The 20,414-nt window shown below is 33.0% G+C and overlaps 1 pseudogene; it reads right to left on the minus strand.

Moving 5' to 3' along the window:
* Positions 1–17,567: 17,567 nt before the first annotated feature.
* On the minus strand, positions 17,568–19,963 carry LOC125845302 (trimethyltridecatetraene synthase-like; annotated as a pseudogene).
* Between the last annotated feature and the right edge of the window lie 451 nt (positions 19,964–20,414).

A 20,414-nucleotide genomic window follows, 5' to 3' on the forward strand; every position in this document is an offset into this window, starting at 1 on the left:
AATTATACTCCATATAAAAGGCACAAAATATTAATAGTATGAGAGAGAAAAATCTGTAAAATTAAATAAAATTAAATACAAAATTAAATATTTGTTATGTATGTAATTTAAAAACTTAGTTTGTAATTAAATATAAATATATTGATATTTTGTTAATAAAAGTCTTAAGGAGTATATTTTTGTAATTTTCACATTAATAAATTATAAAATTAGCCCATTAACCACCAATTAAGTAATTCTCTAATATTATCTATCAATTAAATTATCATAGTTATCGAATAGTTCAAAAAATTCAAAATCATTTCCCCAACTGATCAAAAGTGACTCGGGACAACTATCGAGAGAGGTAAAAATGGAAATTTTATAAAAAATTATAAAAATGACCTTCCGGGTCATTACATTATCCACCACTAAATATTATGTTCGTCCTCGAACATAAAGAAGAAGAAGAAGAAGAAGAAGAAGTATCAACCGACGTTACTAAAAGCTTGAGTTACGACCTACCAGTCGATGTTCATTTTTCCAAGTGAGCTCCTCCTTAAGACCATTCCATCAAGATCAACTACTAATAACTGAACTTTCGAATCAAACTTTGGCAGACCTACAAATCAGGAGTCATTACCAAACCACAGACTAACACATGAATCCATTTTGAACCGAAACCCTCTGAACTAAAACACAACCATCAAGACAAATATTTCCTCACATAACCACGATAAAATTTGAAATCAATATCGGCTACAACCAGAAGTGAATCTGAACCAATTACTACACACTTGTAATTCATAAACCCACATAGACCTTATCACGATTTCATCCTTATAACACAATCTTTCCACGAAATTAAGTTATAAAAATATGATATTTAGACATCAGATACTCATCAAAGGAGGATCAACTTATCTAACCCAAAACAAAATGGCCAAGCAACCACCCAATGAGCGATACACCCAACTATACAGAACCTCTAACAACACTGTCAAAATGCTATATCAGTAGCAATGATTGTAGAAAATATTTACGAACAACAGAACTAGACCCAATGCACCCCACATTCAATCACACATAGCCGGAACGTGACCTCAATAATGACATGAATATTAAGATTGTCGTATAATTCTAACTATTCATAGTAGCTCTTCTATAAGTTCTCATAAGCAAAGTTGTGTGTGTACAATCACTAGTATACTTCAACTATCCCAACAACACCAAATCTTTCATAACTGAAGTGACCATGTCTGCCCAAGAATGTCACCCTACTAAGAGGACAATCATAGGATCGGTACTGATCCACCACTAGGAATTCACCCATAGATATGAAAACACGTGTGACATAAGCAGTGAATCATACTCCAAATAATGTCCAAAACAAAGAAGATGATCACATAAGAATGTACGAAACCAAGGTCGAATAACACTAGACACTCCTTCCATAGTGTTTGTATCAAACATTTCCATTTATCTGGCTCCATCTCTTTGATTTTTAGCTACCCACAATCAATCAGTCTAGTCCCTATTAAAATCTTACACATACTTGATTTATCAAACCCCACATACTCTTCATAGTACTCCACTAAAGTCAACATTCTTACTATTAACAAAAAAATCATAACCACACAGGCCATTTACCTTATACTTAATCCATCACTAGTATCAAAGTCTTCTTAGCAAACACATTGTCCCCTTTAAAATTTCCAAACTATGGCTTCATTTCTTTCCATGTAAGCATCTCATAATAGATATAGGTCTCACAGAAGGCTGATAACACTAATTTCAAATATGATAATACCTTCCCATTGAGATAAAGCTACTGAATTGCAAAAAGTCAACTCCACACAATCTTTACATACCAACTTTCAACTACCATTCATACCCTTATACATCATGCCAAAACTTAGAGAAATTATCGGCCACTTCGATAAGTCTATCTACTATGAGCACATAACCTCTATTTACTATCAAGTGTCTATGTAACACATCACATCAGTGTGTGCAGTCCCATCAACAAAGTAGTTTCAATTCCCTCAAAATCCTCATTAATCATATAGAATTGTAGGTCCATACCGTTGAACATCCATAAGTTACCTATCATAATTTGAATAATCTAGCTCGATATAACCACATAGAATCTTCCACACATCATTGTTTGTCATCCAAACCAAAACTTTATCTTCATCAAAGTCATTAATAAACCCCTAGATAGTTTGTACCAAATCAGTCCACCTTGAATAATCATTCTAACTCAAAGGCGAAAATTCCTACAACCTTTCAACTTCGAACCAAAGATCTATACGAGGTGGCTTATTCCTTCACCTTTCTTAGATTCCTCCCATGACGCAACTCCAAACACCTTGAACTCTTCAATATACTTGACTCTTGTTCCTTTCGCTAACTTGCTTACCAATCATATCATTTGACCGACAACCCATGACATTTTACCTCTTACTCTAAATCAAAACTTTAAGTGAAACATTTCCTTAAGTTCTTTGTCAATCAAAAGTAACCAAATTTACAACTCAAATTATGTACAATTCCTTCCAAATGCTCAATACCCAATGTGATCGACCCATTCTTACCTCGCTAATCCATACCATGACAAAACATACTTCCATAAACATAGACTCACCATGAAAAATCTGAATTTTGATCCCAAGCATGTAACACAATCCCATTATCTATCAACATTAATTAGTTCATACCTTGAAGATCTCTATGAATACACGTATCTTAGCTTATTATTGGTCGCTTCTCAATCGAACTTATTGTATCATTCGTTGAAAATTCAATTGTACCAGTTACCATATTTGAAATCATAATATAACTTATCATCACACTCGAGTTGAACGTATGTAGACTTCTTTCTCAAATCTTTCCCAACAATTTTTAACCAATCTGATGAACATGTGACATTATTACCATAACGAGAGCAAAACAGATGAAACCACCTGTCTCTGGACCCAATTCTCAATCCTCTGAAGAGATATCTTTGGACCTTGAAATCATAGTAAATATCCTTGCTCCCGCCTCCTTCTAAAGGCTATATTACCTTTCACTAATTATTTTCATTATGACTCTAGCTCTTTGCTATAACTTTCCACGCGAACACGTTACTCACAAAATAATAGCAACCCACAACCTTATATACTCTCAAGTCGTTATTACCATACTTAATCTGTTAACCAGCAATATTTATCATATAATTTCATCCCAATCACATTTCGTCACAAACTCTACCTACAATCATTCTTAGTAGCCCTTTTCATCACCACGAAGTCAACCATATCATCAACATGACACCTTAAGCTCAACTATTTCAACCAAACCCAAAGGACTAACTCAATTTTATTTATTTTGGCACTTTCTTAGTAAAATTCTTAACTATATTCACACAAGTATATCCATTGAATTTTTATTTTTTTTATTTACCCATAAGTTTTCCCTCCCGATATCAATCCACTCACTTAGAGCTTAGGATGAAATCACTACTCCTCATTTAGAATCCCCGAGATACACTTCACAACCTAACACATTAATACAATTCCGAAGATCCACCATGATAATCTTCCTTATAAACAATGTTTTAACCCACACATCCGTAAGAATAACTAGTTTGTTTCTGAAATATAAATGCAACATCGAACCTCATTATACACGCATGTGGTACAATTGATAACTCCTTAAATAGTTAATATTCACACTTTAAAATTGATGTATGCATTTTCATATACCTCTAGTACCATATCGTAAAATTATGTTAGATCCACCACTAGAACACATCATACATATCGAGAAGGTCGTACCCAAATAGGTCACACATTTCTATCTATCGAATAACTGCAAAACAATATCAAATTTGTTCCATCTCTAGCCAAAGCGATATGCATTCTTTCGTGGATCAGGTCGGTAGTAGAAGTAACCAAGTATGTATCGATACTATTGTAGTAGTCGTATCATGACCCTTTTTTGATAATCACACAATCTATAAAATTGTAGTAGAAATTCTGACCTCAATTGACCAACATCATTCTCTAAGAAACCCATATATATTATAACAATTTTACTTACTGTATTTTCCATAGTTACAATATTCACTATCTAGCCATCTTTTTAATTATTCCACTTCCAATTATCGAACCACTAGAGATATTACCTATACCACTCAATTACTATTCCTTCTGCGAGGGTAACTAACCCGAAAAATATACCACATTCATGAAGTCCCTAAAATCATTGTTCCACCTCATATTTATTTATTCTTAAAGTGCATCATCAAACTATAACCTCACATAATTTCTTTGAATCGTTAAATATTCTAAATCTGACCATACACCTTTCCATAAGTATATCACTCCCATTTTGATGCTAGATCTAACATCCAAGCCATCACATGAGGAATCACACATGAGTCATCACCATAAGTGAGAGAATGAAAAGAAGCAATAAGAATCAAGATCGGACCAAGGATGCACGAAAGAGATCTAAGAAGTGAAGTTTTTTTTCATAAAAGTCACCATAGCCTCTCGAAGATAAGTACAAACGTCTCCGTACCTATCCTCGAGACACTATTAGACTTGGCTTGTATACACGTGAGACCTATGAACCTGGATCTGATACCATTTTGTCACGATCCAAAAATAGACGTGATGGCACTCGTCTTATCCCACCAAGACAAGTCAGCCTAATACCCAATTAATACAGTGAGTGCGGAAGTAAAACAAGAAAAATAGACTAACACCATCTACTAATGTGGAAATCATAATCAACTCAAAATAAAACCCCAAAACCTGGTATTCATGTGTACAAGCCTCTAATGTATTATAACATAATTGAAAGAAATAACAAGTCTCAAATGACCTTGTTTCTAGAATAGAACAAAATCATAAATAAGGAGAAAGAAGGTCCGCTAAGATGACAAACAGCTACCTCAAAAATCTCCACATGAAGCGTGAGAAAAAGAAGAGAATAGAAAGTTTCACAAAGATCCAGGCTTATAACCTACAAAAATGTAGAAGCAAGGGGTGAGTACCAAACCACACGGTACTCAGCAGGTAAACTTCTAAACATAAGCTCAGGGAATAAAATACGGGTACTCCTTACACCCTATCCGAACCTCCACAACTACAACCTGCATATAACCAGCCCAACCTAACAGCTCATAGTTTACATAGCACACAGCTCAACAACAACACTCAAACAATTAGATATCCTCAACAACAAACTCAATATTCATCGATCACAAGTTCCACAGAAAGGCACTCACAAGATCAGCAACACACAAGATCAAGTTCACTAATGATAAAGATGTGCAATGCAATGTCAATATAATGATGCATGTCTAACCTAATGATACACATTCGTTTTCTCACAGTCCGGGACCTATGGGGGGCATATATGTCCATGTATCTGTTGCAGCGTGCGACACGATCCTTGATAATAGTATATGTCGCGGCGTGCGACACGTCCCTCGATAATAGTATCCGTCGCAGTGCGCGACACGTCCCTCGAAATGGTATATCCTCTTTAGTTTCTTATTCTTTCTCAATTCACATAATACTTGTCACAACCATGTCTCAGAAACATACAAATGACATGTTCACACAAATAATGAGGAGATTGCCATTTTCATAACATTGCACAATTCACAACAGCACAATCGTGATACAACATCAACAATTAATTAATAAGCCTTTCAAACTATTCTGAACACATCACACACCAACCATTAATCACATTGCCTTTTATTACTCCTTTTTCATCATTAGAATTATTCCATATGGACAAGTCAACCCATTACCAAATCTCATTACTTTCCAATACATACCACAAGTAAGTACATGATTTTATACACTTAACAAGAGTTTAGAAATTCACTTGCCTCAAATAATCGAACAATCACTCTGGGACTTGAGTCTTCCATTTTCGTCGTGCTTCCAAATCAATGCAATCTATTCAAATAAATAATCACAATAAGATTTTGAACTAACCACGCCCATATTGCTATATGCTTAGTCTTAACCCAAAAACTCACCAAACTCTATAGTCAAGTTCCTAAATTTCAAGCCTATGTTTATGTATTAATTTCTTCTAACAATTCAATCCTACTAGTTTTCATATAATATAATACGCCTAATATTTAACTACAATACTTATATTATCAAAACTTGAGTCACAATATAATAACTATGAGAAAGTTCCAAAATTCAAGCTAATTACGTGAATTGTCTCCTAAACCACAGGGACCTTTGTTAAATCCATAGACATTCTTTATACAGAATGTCATATGTAAGTAATAATACCACACCCTTCCAATAATTGGGCCAATCATTAGCATTACTAACTCGTCATTATTAACGTGAACAAAAAAACTCTACTAATAACAAGTAATAATCATAATGTGGCTCAACTCATTTAATTCCCTTCTGATTTGTTCCTTTCTCTACAATTTATTACAAAGTCAATTCTCTAATATAGATATTATTACTCCTCCTCACTGACTCGTAACCCTAGATCCATAAATCAACTTTAACCTGCCATTTTTATGAATTATATAATATAAATTGCTGGCACTTTCATTCCTTACCCACACAAAATAACGTAATGTTGGTTTATTTCATATATGATCATCGATATATATGGTGAACAAAATAAGATAAAATTAGAGTTTACCTGGAAGTTTTTGTTTTCCCCAATAGCGTGACACAATAGGTTTGGTCAGGTTTCTTTTTCTCTCTTTTAATAATAATAATAATAATAATAATAATGAATTAACAGAGTTAAATCTCACTTAACCTATTTTATAATATATGTGTCAAGTGGTATAAGGTATTAATAAATTATAAACTTAACCCATTAATCACAAATTTAGCTAATTCTCTAAATTATATATCAATTAAATTATCATAGTTATCGAATAGTTCAAAAATTTCAAAACCATTTCTCCAACCAATCAAAAGTGACTCAGGACAACTATCGAGAGAGGTAAAAATGTAAATTTTATAAAAATTTACAAAAATGACCTTCCGAATCGTTACAATATATAACATTTTATTTCGATTATTGTGTTCTTCAGATCAATTTATGTACACTAATTTTAGAGGATATCTATCACCTCTCACCAACAATTACAAAATAATTTTGTTCACCTATATTAGGATAAATGAAGATAAACAAAAATCTTGTTCTTATTGGTGCAGGGAATCTAGAAATATCACCATTGATTGATCTAATTTATTTAAAGACTGTTCATACATAAGAAACACAAATCTTGAAAGCATCTGAACTATACAAAGATAAGGACAACTTTTCATACTCACGACTCATGTGGAATAGTTGTTTTCTAGATATCTTCTAAAATATGCATAAAGGGGATTGGTTTTATAAAAGTTTTGCTGCTCTTTCCAATTGCAAACCAAATCACCATGGCACCACCTACAAACTCTGTCAATGAGTCATTTTGACTCGAGAGCCACAAAGGTTAAAATAGAATATATTTTCTTCTTTACTACTTGCATGTCATGCATCTAGCTTTAGACTCTTCCTCCAATCCTCTCCGCAACAGAGGTCCTCCTACTATGCCTCAAAAAATCCTACTACTATTATAGAAGCATATAAAACGGAATGTATAACTTTTAGCCGTTGTCGAGCATGTTTCTACTCCAAATAGTCATCTCAGCAGGCAGTTGAGAAAGCACAAACCATCCAACTACCTATAATTTCACGGGGGCAAATATATTAAACTCAAAAGAAAAGTTTTTCTTCATATAACTCAACTTCAAGAATAGAACATAGGAAGAACAGATTAAACAACACATAAAGAAATCGGAAAAGAAGAAAATGATACTATTTCACACTATTTAACAAATCAGTTGGGTTTGAAGGAGTGTCCTAGAATTGATAGCACAACTCCAACATGATTAATTTACGTACAGAAAATTATTTAGCATATGAAGCATTTTATGTATCCTCACTTCAACCACAATAACAAAGTACATTTTCTAAAGTTGTTGAAACCATGTTTTGATGTGAAACAAACTTATACATTTGAGACATATAATATATGTGTGAAGAAGACTTCTGAGGGGGAAATAGTTGAATATTTTCTGAAGGGATAGAGTTACCTACAAATATGAGGCAAAAAATAACAAAGAATGTAGCATTAACTTTGGGGGAGGGGTGTTATAGTCCCCGGTTATGGATCTAGTTATGGGACGTTGCAAGATAAAATCTGAAGTTTTCTTTTTTCTACCTATGGTGTCGGTTCGTTAAGAGAGAACATGCGATCTCTTGAGTTTGAAGTACTCAAAAACTTGACTAATTTTCTGCTTATCATTTCACTAAATACAAATAATATTAAATACAACATGGTGGATTAACCACCCATCTGAAAACAAGGAAGTAACTTCCTACTACAACTGAAATGAGAAAGTGGAGAAATAACCTCCTTACTGGAACAACTGCTACACAAAAATAGAAATAACAAGTAACTAAAAAGCTGTAGTAACCTACTGCAAACAGAAATAAAAAATAAATAACTTAATTTCCTTAATCTTCCATGTGTAAAACATTGGTACACTAAAAGGGGGTGCTAACATTACTCCCCTCTTCAAATCGCGCTTGCCCTTAAGCGCAAAGTGTGGAAAATATTAGCATTTCTCCCTTTTTCAACAAATTCTTCCTCATCGTATATAGAGTCAATCCAAAACAACTTCTTGCACTGATGACCTCGAGTGAATGGTTCATCACAGTTGAAACAAAGTCCCTTAAGTCGCATTTCCTCCATTTCAGATGTGGCCAATTTCTTCACAAATCTGACATGTTGTTGAGGTGAAAAATCTGTTGTCTTTGATTTGCAAGCATCTAACAATTGCGAGCAAATGGGTTGTTCCTTGCGTTCATAAAGTTGGGATAAACTCATCGTCGTAGCCAAATCTGGAGGATTATGCAACTCAATCTCAATTGTTATATAATCAGTAAGACCGCTGATATGAAGTTCAATTTTTTGTGACTCTGTGAGGGTACCAGCCCGCAAAATTAACTGCTCAAATGTTTCTTGGTAATCTGCCACAGACCCGATTTGGCGTAGCTTAGCCAATTCTCCCAATTTTTGACTTCTGATTGGTGGGCCAAAATGAAGATTACAATGACGTTTGAAGTCATCCCAAGACAGTTAAGGCAAATCTGTCTCTAGTTGAAGAAACCAAAGTTGTACATTGCCCTCCAAATGAAAAGAAACAAGTTCAACCTTTTCTTCTTCCAGAGTTTGTTGGTGTCAAAAGAAGTGTTCACATTTGTTCAACCATCCCAAAGGGTCCTCTTGACCATGAATCATGGAAAATCCAACTTTGTATGTCGAGGAATGATGAAACTTCCTCATACTTCTGATCTCGACCCTCCTGCCACTTTATTTTTACCCTTACAACCACGATTCTGACTACTATGTTCAGTTGAATCAGAATCAACCTTCGAAGTACATCTAAGCGAGCATTTATTGCTTCTTGTCTCGCTATATTGGTTGCACATTCTTCTTGAAACAAGTTCACCAATTGTGCCAATGGATGTTGAATTTGATCTCCCATAATATCCGTCTCTGATATTGTTATGGTCCCCAGTTATGGATATAGTTATGGGACATTGTAAGATAAAATCTGAAGTTTTCTTTTTTCTACCTATGGTGCCGGTTCGTTAAGAGAACCTGTGATCTCTTGAGTTTGAAGTATTCAAAAACTTGACTAATTTTCTGCTTATCTTTTCAATAAATACAAATAACATTAAATACCACCTGGTGGATTAACCACCCATCTGAAAATAAGGAAGTAACTTCCTACTACAACTGAAATGAGAAAGTGGAGAAATAACCTCCTTACTGGAACAACTGCTACAAAAAAAGGAAAAACAAGTAACTAAAAAGTTGTAGTAATCTACTGCAAACAGAATAAAAAATAAATAAGTTAATTTTCTTAAATCTTCCATGTGTAAAACATTGGTAGACTAAAAGGGGATGCTAATATCTAACCTTTTCTTCTTCTAGAGTTTGTTGGTGTCGAAAGAAGTGTTCACACCTGCTCAACCATCCAAAGGGTCCTCGTGGCAATTAAATCGTGGGAAATCCTGTTTTTTATGTCGAGGAATGATGACACTTCCACCTGTTTCTGATCCCGACCTTGTTGCCACTCTAGTTTACCCTTTCAACCGCCATTCTTACTGATATGTTCAATTGAATCAAAATTGACCTTAGAATTTACTAAATCCAGTGTGAGTGCATCCAATCGAGCATTTGTTGCTTCATGTCTAGCTAATTTGGCTGGACATTCTTCTTGGAACAAATTCACTAATTGTGCTAGTTGGTGTTGAATTTCGTCTCCGATAACACCCATCTCTGATACCAAGTTGGTATGGTCCCCTGTTATGGATCTAGTTATGGTACGCTGCAAGATATAATCTGAAGTTTTCTTTTTCTACCTATGGTGCTGGTTAGTTAAGAGAGAACCTGCAATCTCTTGAGTTTGAAGTACTGAAAAACTTGACTAATTTTCTCCTTATCATTTCACTGAGTGCAAATAACACTAAATACAACACTAGTGGATAACCACCCATCTAAAAACAAGGAAGTAACTCCCTACTACAACTGAAATGAGAAAGTGGAGGAATAACCTCTTTACTGCAACAACTGCTACATAGAAATAGGAAAAATAAACAACTAAAAAGTTGTAATAATCTACTGCAAACACTACTATACAGAAATAAAAAATAAATAACTTATAAGCTGAAGTAATCTACTTTATAATTTCCTTAAATCTTCCATCCGTAAATCATTGGTAGACTAAAAGGGTTCTAACAACTACTTTATGTATGAAAAAGTAAAATGGAGGTTATATCTAAAACTTTTGATTTATATATATTTTTTTACTATGGATGATTTGATTGAAACTCTGAAGATTTATGGACTTAAAAAGACTTAAAAGCGCAAAATAATAAGAGTACATAAAGAAAAGAGCTCGGTTCTTCAATCCATTGGAAAATGGATATAAAGGATGAAAACATGGCCCTAACAACTAGCCAACATAAAAAGGCCAAAGCTTTCAGAGAAAAAATATCACAAGAGCATCAGACAAGATTAATTGCGAACAAGTGTGTCACGAGTGTGGAAGCTCAGATCAATTCATCAAATAATGTCCACAATAAAAAATTAAATATATAAAAATCATGTTGATAAGACTAAAGAGACAAAAAGATGAACTTGTCATTTCTAGCAGAAGAATGACCACCAAAGAAATTGAAAAACTAATAAAAATAGCTCTAGATCAATGGAAAATATTCCGAGTCATGACTCTGGTGACGAAAGAAAATCTAGAGATTAATCTCTTCTTGCTATATGGATGAGTCAAATGATAAGGACATCCTAGCACTAACGGGAGACTCTGACTCAAATGACGATAAAGAACAATCTTAGGTAAATTTTCTAAAATAAAAATAAACTCAATTCTTATTTAAAAAAAAACTTGAATCACTATCAGTAGTCCATACATATGTCTACCACTCCAGATGCATTAAAAAGGACCAATTGGTATGTCACACAACAACTTAGGGATACAACTGGCACTTGGTGCCACACTTGACCCAGATCCAACACTTACTAGACAACTATTCTACTACCATAATACCAATCACAAAATCAAGAAAACAAACAAGTATATCTCGTTATAAAAATAAACCCTAGACCGGAAAGACTTATATCAACAAAATCTACAATCAACCCAAGTAACTCTGATATCTCATATTGAAAAGAAACTAATCTTTTGTGGACCAACGAGGCAACCATGTTATTTTAGAAACATATAAACTATATATATAATCATATACGGTCAAGGCGAACAAATTGTTGTGCTAAAACAGAGAAACAACAAAGTCAGCATAGTCGACAACACACATTTATAAAATCCAAATTTTGCAACCCTCTAAGGGGTCATTTGGCGTGATAGATAAGAGAAGATAATCTTGGGATAATTTTTTAATACCTTTTAATTCGTCCTTTGGTTGCAAAGTTTGAGATACTTATCCCGTGATTAATAATTAATACTGGAATAAGCTATCCTACTTGTGGGTAGAGTAGTAACCCCATGATAACATATTCTAGGATAAAATATGTAAAATAAAAAAAATTAAAAAAAATCAAATAATATATATATATATATATATATATATANTATATTAACATAATTCTTAACAACATTTATAATAACATTCACAACCTTAATTAATCGTTGTTTTATGATAATATATTTTTCTATTAAAAATTACATTATATAAATAAAAAAATTATTTATGAATATATTATAAGTTGAACTTATTTGAATATTTTTTACGTTTATTTATATTTTGATATCTCTTAAAATGTTCACCCCACTACTAAATTACATATATGAGTGATATGTTTTGGATGAAGTGACATAAATAATATAGTTTATTTTACTTTAATAAACTTAAAATGCAAGTTCTATTTTTATGCTAAATAAGATGGAAGTTTAATTTTTAAGCTAAATAAGATGGAAGTTTAATTTTTAAGCTAAATAAGATGAAAGTTTTATTTTTAAGCTAAATAAGATGAAGATTTTAATTTTAAAAACACATGGCACAATCATGAAAATGTATACACAAAATAAGCTAAATAAGATGGAAATTTTATTTTTAAGAATGAATAACTACATCTTGCAAAAAAAATGTAATAAAAAAAACTAAATACGATGGAGGGTCTTTTTGTAAATAGGTAACTTATTCTTAGAAATTATGTCAAGAATATAAGTTTGAATATGACAAATCAAATAAGCAATAGAAACTACTCCCAACATAAGTAATCACAACATAACTTGTATTCAAATCAAATGACCCTTAAGAGTAATATACTTGGACTGGACAGGTCCCGATCTACCCATCAACTGAACATAACAAACACTAGCAAACCTCTAGATCCGAAAACTCCAAAAGAAGAGGAGCTGACTTGATGAAACTCCGCTACTAAAATATTCTGCTAAGTAGCAAGGGCCCTTGCTACTAAAAGATTTCTTGAGGCAGGTAAGGAGTCGTCCGGATTTTGATACGATCTTATCTCTATTGAAAGCATAGGTCATGGGGTTTAAGTTATCTGAACTCTTACCCAAATCGATGCTCAGTACTACTCCAAAAATATAATATTATATACTCATGTAAAAGTACTCTCTAGGTTGAGATAATTTCTTAAAAGACCTCTTTAAGAGGCAACTAAAGTTGTACTAAATTCGTCTGAAAACTCTTTATACTTTTCTGAAAATAGTATTCCCTTTTCAATGTAAAAATAACACATTTGGAATCATCTAAGTTCACTAAAAATTTTCTAAAAATATTGTCTTAAAATTATCTCTTGGACTTACTTTAATCCTCAAAAAATAATGGAAGGGAATACTGGCTCGAAAATACTTTTTAGAAAGAAACTCAATACATATAAGGCTCATGTGGAACTACAAGCATAAACAACAATTTAAGAATCTCATAGCATACAATATTGTAAATCTCATAATGTAAGGATTCAGAACTTGGAACAAGATCATAACTCATATTCAAGAATTTCATAAACTGAGGGCAGAACCATAGATTCAACTTGCTACAAACTGAATTGAGAAGTAGGGTGTGAGGACGAACTAGTCCAACACTATGAATAACCTTACATACCTGAAACACTTTAAATTCTTACGAATCTTTGAAGAAAATGACACCAATAACTTGTTTTTGAACCTTAGAGGTAGATTTTCTTGGATATATATAGATGGATTCCATGAGTAAAAAGGTGTTAATTGGTGTTAAGTTGAAGAAATTATGAAATATCATGGTCAAATCTTACTTTGGATGATGGATGAACCTTGGAGGATGGTAGTTTCTTGAGAACTTCTCTTTCTAGGATAAATTTATGAACTAGGGAGGTGAACTACGTCTTTGGGGGGTTTATAGAAGACCTCAAACGTGTGCACCCATCCAAACAATGTCTCAGCACGCAGCCAACCACGTATGAAGCAGTAGTTGCTACCTAAGTCTCTCCCTGGCGCACAACAAGAAACTAGTAAAGTCGGTATAATTTTTAGTGTGAACTTCAATTGATGCAAACTTGATGGCATTTGAAGGAAGACTCAAATGCCTTTTAATTTGATAGGTTATGTTCCACCTAACTCTTCATATTCTAAGAGATATGGTCGTTTGATGTTGACCCAAGTAGAATCTTAAATAAAACGTAATCGGTAAGAAAATTTCAACTCAACTTTGTGCTAGGAGATTCTTGTGACCATAATTTATCTCCAAATTTATTCACACACTAAAGAATTGTCTTAACAACTAATCATAATTTAAGAATTACCTGATTATCCGTAAATGAAGAATGGTTCAGATCTTAACTTAATTGTTTTCGGGTTGTTATATAGATATCATAATATACTGAAAATAACAAAGTAAAAAAGACAAGAAAAGATGAGCATACTGAACTTCTCTTGAATCTAAGCATACCAAAAATAATCAAACAATAACCTAGTCGATCCCCATAATCCCGACAAGTACAAACAACAAATAAGACCACCTATTTGAGCCCCCATAAACCCAAAAGACATCAGTTCGGTCTATATACCCCTATTAGTTGTGGTCACGATCCGAGTCTATACCCCAGTTGAGACACAGTACTCAGAACCACGAGCGGTCTCAAGCTCATCCTTGGCATAACATATCAAAGCATAATATAAAGAAACTAAGCGAAAGGTGAAATAAATAACTAAATAATAGAGTTTACAAATCCATGAATGTACATTTTTATTGTCAAAAATACGCCTCTACTAGTTCAATTGAAAATATAATTCTATCAAGACATGGCCCCAACTGCCTCAAAACCAAAGACAGTATGAAGGAAAGTTTAGTGACCTAAACTAATGGAGCTCCTAAATGAGGTGGGTTCATCAAGTGCTAACTGGAAATTCTGAAACCTTACTAGCCACGAGTCTAAGTATGAGAGTCAGAATTTACATCATAAAAGGATGCAACGCAAAGAATAATACTGCCACGACCCGAGCNAGTACTCAGAACCACGAGCGGTCTCAAGCTCATCCTTGGCATAACATATCAAAGCATAATATAAAGAAACTAAGCGAAAGGTGAAATAAATAACTAAATAATAGAGTTTACAAATCCATGAATGTACATTTTTATTGTCAAAAATACGCCTCTACTAGTTCAATTGAAAATATAATTCTATCAAGACATGGCCCCAACTACCTCAAAACCAAAGACAGTATGAAGGAAAATTTAGTGACCTAAACTAATGGAGCTCCTAAATGAGGTGGGTTCATCAAGTACTAACTGGAAATTCTGAAACCTTACTAGCCACGAGTCTAAGTATGAGAGTCAGAGTTTACATCATAAAAGGATGCAACACAAAGAATAATACTGCCACGACCCGAGCCTACACTCTAGGCATGGCCGACACTTGAGAATAATTGCTGGACCTCAAGCGAACCCTCATCCTGGATGACTACAAGCGGAAGAGTAATTCAAGCATACATAAGCATCAAATTAAAAGAAACATTTAAAAACAGTTTACTGAATCTCAAAACTTTGCTGAATATACTGAGTATGAAACATAAGTTTTAAATAAAATATATGAAACTGGAAGACTCTCCAAAACTGTCTATATATGAAGCCTCTACTATATAAAGATGGGTATCAGGACAAGACACATGACTCCTCAAGGGAACTACTACTAACAACTCATAAAAATAGAGTCATCCAGAAGCAAGGAGGTCTTACTCAAAAGTTGACGAATAGATGGAGTGATCTCAACAGACTCTTGTTGAGGATACTAAGAACAAGTATCTGCATCAATAAAAGATGCAAGTCGAATGACATCAGTACTTTGAATGTATGAGTATGTAATATAGCTGAATAACAAATAATTGAACAAAAGGACTGCAATAAATATACATATATACTCAACTGGATGTAAAGAAATAATGAAGTGAAATAATTGAACTTTACAAAATTCTTATTCATCTCTGAACTCAACATGTTAAGTGATATAATAAAAATACACTTTTAACTATATTTGGGAGATTCTCTATCCGACAACCATCACTATGAGCTACGTGATGATACATCGTCTCGCCCACATTGCCAGAACTGTCCTATATCTTGCCGGGATATAGAACACCTTAACAAAGTGGATCCACTAAGCCCTACCCGAAGACACTTAAAATTCATCTAAAAAGTATGAGGAATGTGAGTTGACATACATGGTTTATGAGGAATGTGAGTTGTCTAAACTCATCCCTATATCGGTGCTCAATACTACTCCCAATAATACATACTCATGCTCAATGTTTAAAAACATACCCTTCCTCTGGTTTGAGATAATTGTTCAAACTATCCTCTTAAAAGAGGTAACTGCTCTTGAAATATCTTTGAACTCATAACGCATTTAGAAATCAAACTTTTATAAATGTAAAAGTTGATACCTTAGGGAATACTTAGTTTCCTTATACTCTTACTCAATTCATACGTGAAAACTCTTTCTAAAAAATATATCAAAATCATACTGTAATATGATCATTGATGATTGGGGAAGTCATACTGCATAAACATTGATGGCATATCTAGATACCATACTGCTTAAACATTGATGACATACTCGATTGTCATACTAATCATGTTTTAGAAAAATCTTTTCTCAAAACTCATCTTTACTTCCTCAAAAACTCAGTTTAAAACTCAATCGTTGACTTTAAAAATCTTCTTAAGATTTATAACTCAACTCATAGGATTCATGTGGAATTATGGACATGAATGACTCAACTCAGGGATCTTAATAGCAATATGGAAACTAATAACTCAGAACTCAACAACACGGCTCATCTCAAGAATACTCAATTCATAGGGTTCATGCTGAAATATAGACATGAACGCATCAACTCAAGAATCTTAAATGCATAAGATATAGCAATTCAATAATAAGGAATAAAATTTCAAAAAGAATCCAAAACTCAAGAACTCAAAATCAACTTATCTCGAGAATACTCAAATCTAGAGAAAGAATCCTAGATTACTCTTTTACTAATTTGAAAGAAGATGTAGGGCGTGAGGACGAACTAGTCCAATACTATGATAGCCTTACATACTTGGAAGAGCAAGGTTCTTGAAGAATCTTGAAGAAGAACTTGATTAGAAGCCTTGAAAACATAAGTTAAGCATGGGTTCATGGGGATTCATCTTAAAATCATGAGATTATATCCATTCATGCATCAAAGTTCATAAATCAATCAAATAAATCTACATTTAAAAGAACCCATGACATAGAGTCCTAACTCAATTGGGGATTTCTAACTTTATAAATTGGAGAACTTAGGAACTCCATTGAGGAAAGGACTCCATGGATGAAAACTATCATACTTTGATACCAAAAGCTTGCAATCAATAGAATGAATCAAATTCATTTATTTATACATAAATTTTACAATAATAAGTGAAAGTGGTACGTAAATTTTGGGTTGATAGGATCCAAGAAAGTGGTACTAATAAAGATGGAGAGGACGTCTTGGTTCCATGATAAATATCGATTTTTCTGGGTGTGTAGTTAATCCATAAATCTCTTTCATGCTTATTTCTTCTGGCTTTATGCCACCTGTTAATCTCCAATTGAATCCATGCAACAAGTTAGCCAACGTTGTCCCCACAAGCTTGATCCCAAAGCTATACCCAGGGCACCTCCTTCTTCCAGAACCAAAAATGGTAACATTATGAAGTTCTTTCCCTTTATGTTAATGTCATTTTCTAAGAATCTTTCGGGAATAAACTCTTCTGGGCTATCCCAATAATTAGGATTTTTTTCCTAAGGACCATATGTTTATAAATACCATTGTCCCTTTCGGTATGTCATAACCAGCAACATTGCATTCTTCAATGGAATAATGCGGAGGGAGCAATGGAGTTAACAGATGCAGTCTAAATGTCTCTTTGATTATGGCTTCTATATAAGGTAATTGGGATATGTCCTCCTCTTCTACCCATTTTCCTTTACCTATCAAGTTCTTCATTTGCCTTCTCTATCATCTTCGGGTTCCTTACAAGTTCTTGAAATGTCCATTCAACTGTTGTTGCTGATGTATCCGTTCCACCGGCCAACAAATCCTGCACAATTTTAATACTAAAAATAAATTCATTCAAATTTTTATCAAAGAGTTTATATGATAAAATTGAGAAAATAAAACTCGATCCACCTATATATATGCAGTTTTAGCTTCTTTTAAAATGGAAACTACTAAAAATTGGGCAAGCCCTTTATTGAATAATCTAAATTAATTAATTATTTTTTGCACAATAAAGACTATTAATTATAGAAAAAGGATTAAATATGTCCCTCAATTTTGTGAAACTGATAAAAAATGTCTTTAGTTAATAGTTTGATCTAAAAGTGTTCATGCTGTCAAGAATTTGGTTAAAAAATGTCCCTATTCTTATTTAATGTGTCAAAAATATCATTTTCCTAATAAATATATTATTATTTCTTTTCTTCTTAAACACATTTTATTCCTAATAACAATATTACTTTTAAAAGATCATATTCTTGTTTTTTTTCTCTTAAAACCACTTAGTAAATAAGTAGGAATAAATCAATTTTTCTTTCTTAATCTCATATTATCAATAAAAATAGAAAAACTACATGAATCTTTTTAACCAATAATATATGACATATATATAAGATCATAGTAACCCCATATATTAGTTTCATTTCAATAAACATAAAATTTTTTCTAAAAAATAGAAAATAATTGTATTTCTAAATCTTTTTTGAATTGAAGTATGATAATAAACAAAATTATTATTAGTAATATTAGAATGTGTTTAAAAAGGAAAAATAATAATATTTATTTAGAAAAAAGAGCCTTTTTGACTCATTAAGTAATAATAGAGACATGTTTTTACCAAACTATTGATTTTTAGACCAAACTATTACTAATTGAGAACATTTTTTTACCCTTTTTATTAACGTAAAAGAAAACAAAAAAAAGGGAGAAAACTTACAAGGATTAATCCCATTAGGTTATCGGTGGTAATCTTAACTTCAAGATTAGGGTCATCTACTAGTTGCAACAAGACATCAACCATGTCCTTTGGAACAGAATCCTCCTTTCCTTTAGCCTTGTGATCTTCAAGTACATACTTAAAAAATTCTCTCAACTTTTTATTCAAAGCCTTCATTCTTTTGATGTACCCTTGCAAGTCAAGCCAATTAAGCCAAGGTATCCAATCCCCAATATTAATCACCCCACCAAGGGTAAACCATTCATCTAACATACCTTGCAAATTTTCAATTGATTCATCCCTATGGTACGTGCTACTCATAACCATCCTACTTATAGTGCTAAGGGTAAATTCTGTCAAATGATCGCGGAGAAAAATTTGCTTTCCTGATAGAACATGAAGACGAGAAATCAGATTTCTCCTTTCCTCAACACGAATGTACTTAAACGATTCAAGCCTTTTAGGACTAAATATCTCGGTTTGGTAGATCTTTCTAGCTTGACGCCAATGTGCACCATAGGGTGCCCATGACACGTCTGAGTGGTTAAAGCTAATATACTTACCAGCAGTCAATGCAGGACGAGAAGAAAAGATAGCATCATGTGTTTTTAGAATCTCTTTAGCCATTTCTGGAGATGATGCTATCAGAACAGGCTTGGAACCGAACTTTAGTAGCATTAAATCTCCATATTTTTGTGAAAGATTGTGCAAAGAGACTCATGTGGGAGTGAACCAATAAGGTTCAAATTTCCAATAATTGGCCATGGCCTTGGACCTGGTGGTACATTTCTTTTGGGGCATACAACATGGTTCATAACTTTACAAATAATAGCTAATGCTAGTAGCCAGGCTAACGCTATAAATACTGAAGAAAAAGAAATCTCCACTATTCTACAGTGGACTATTTATTGTGTGCACTTGAATATATAGCTAACAAGTGCCGGGAGAAAAATCTTCTTGGTTGTCATATAAGAAAAAATTAATAACGAGTATTGTTTGACCAATATATTCTTTATTAATTCTTTAATATTTATCTTTATATGTGCCTCTTAATTTTAGAATAATAAATTTTAATTGCAAAGTTGGAAAAATATTGTAAATTCTCTTTTGATTATTTAAATTAACAACTATTTTGAAATAAGTATTTTTAATATACATGATAATTAAAAAGAAACAGAGAAAGTATTTAGTATCTACTAAAACTAGTAGGTTTTAAAGTTTGACAAAAGGGACCTATGTAATAAATAGAATTTAATTGGAAGTTGGTACCTATAGCAATCAAGGTCCCCTGATCTTCTTAAAATATCTCAGAAAATTGTTAACTTTGTTTGGTAGAA

The sequence above is a fragment of the Solanum stenotomum genome, chromosome 11 (genome assembly GCF_019186545.1).
Source record: "Solanum stenotomum isolate F172 chromosome 11, ASM1918654v1, whole genome shotgun sequence".
Classification (NCBI taxonomy): domain Eukaryota; kingdom Viridiplantae; phylum Streptophyta; class Magnoliopsida; order Solanales; family Solanaceae; genus Solanum; species Solanum stenotomum.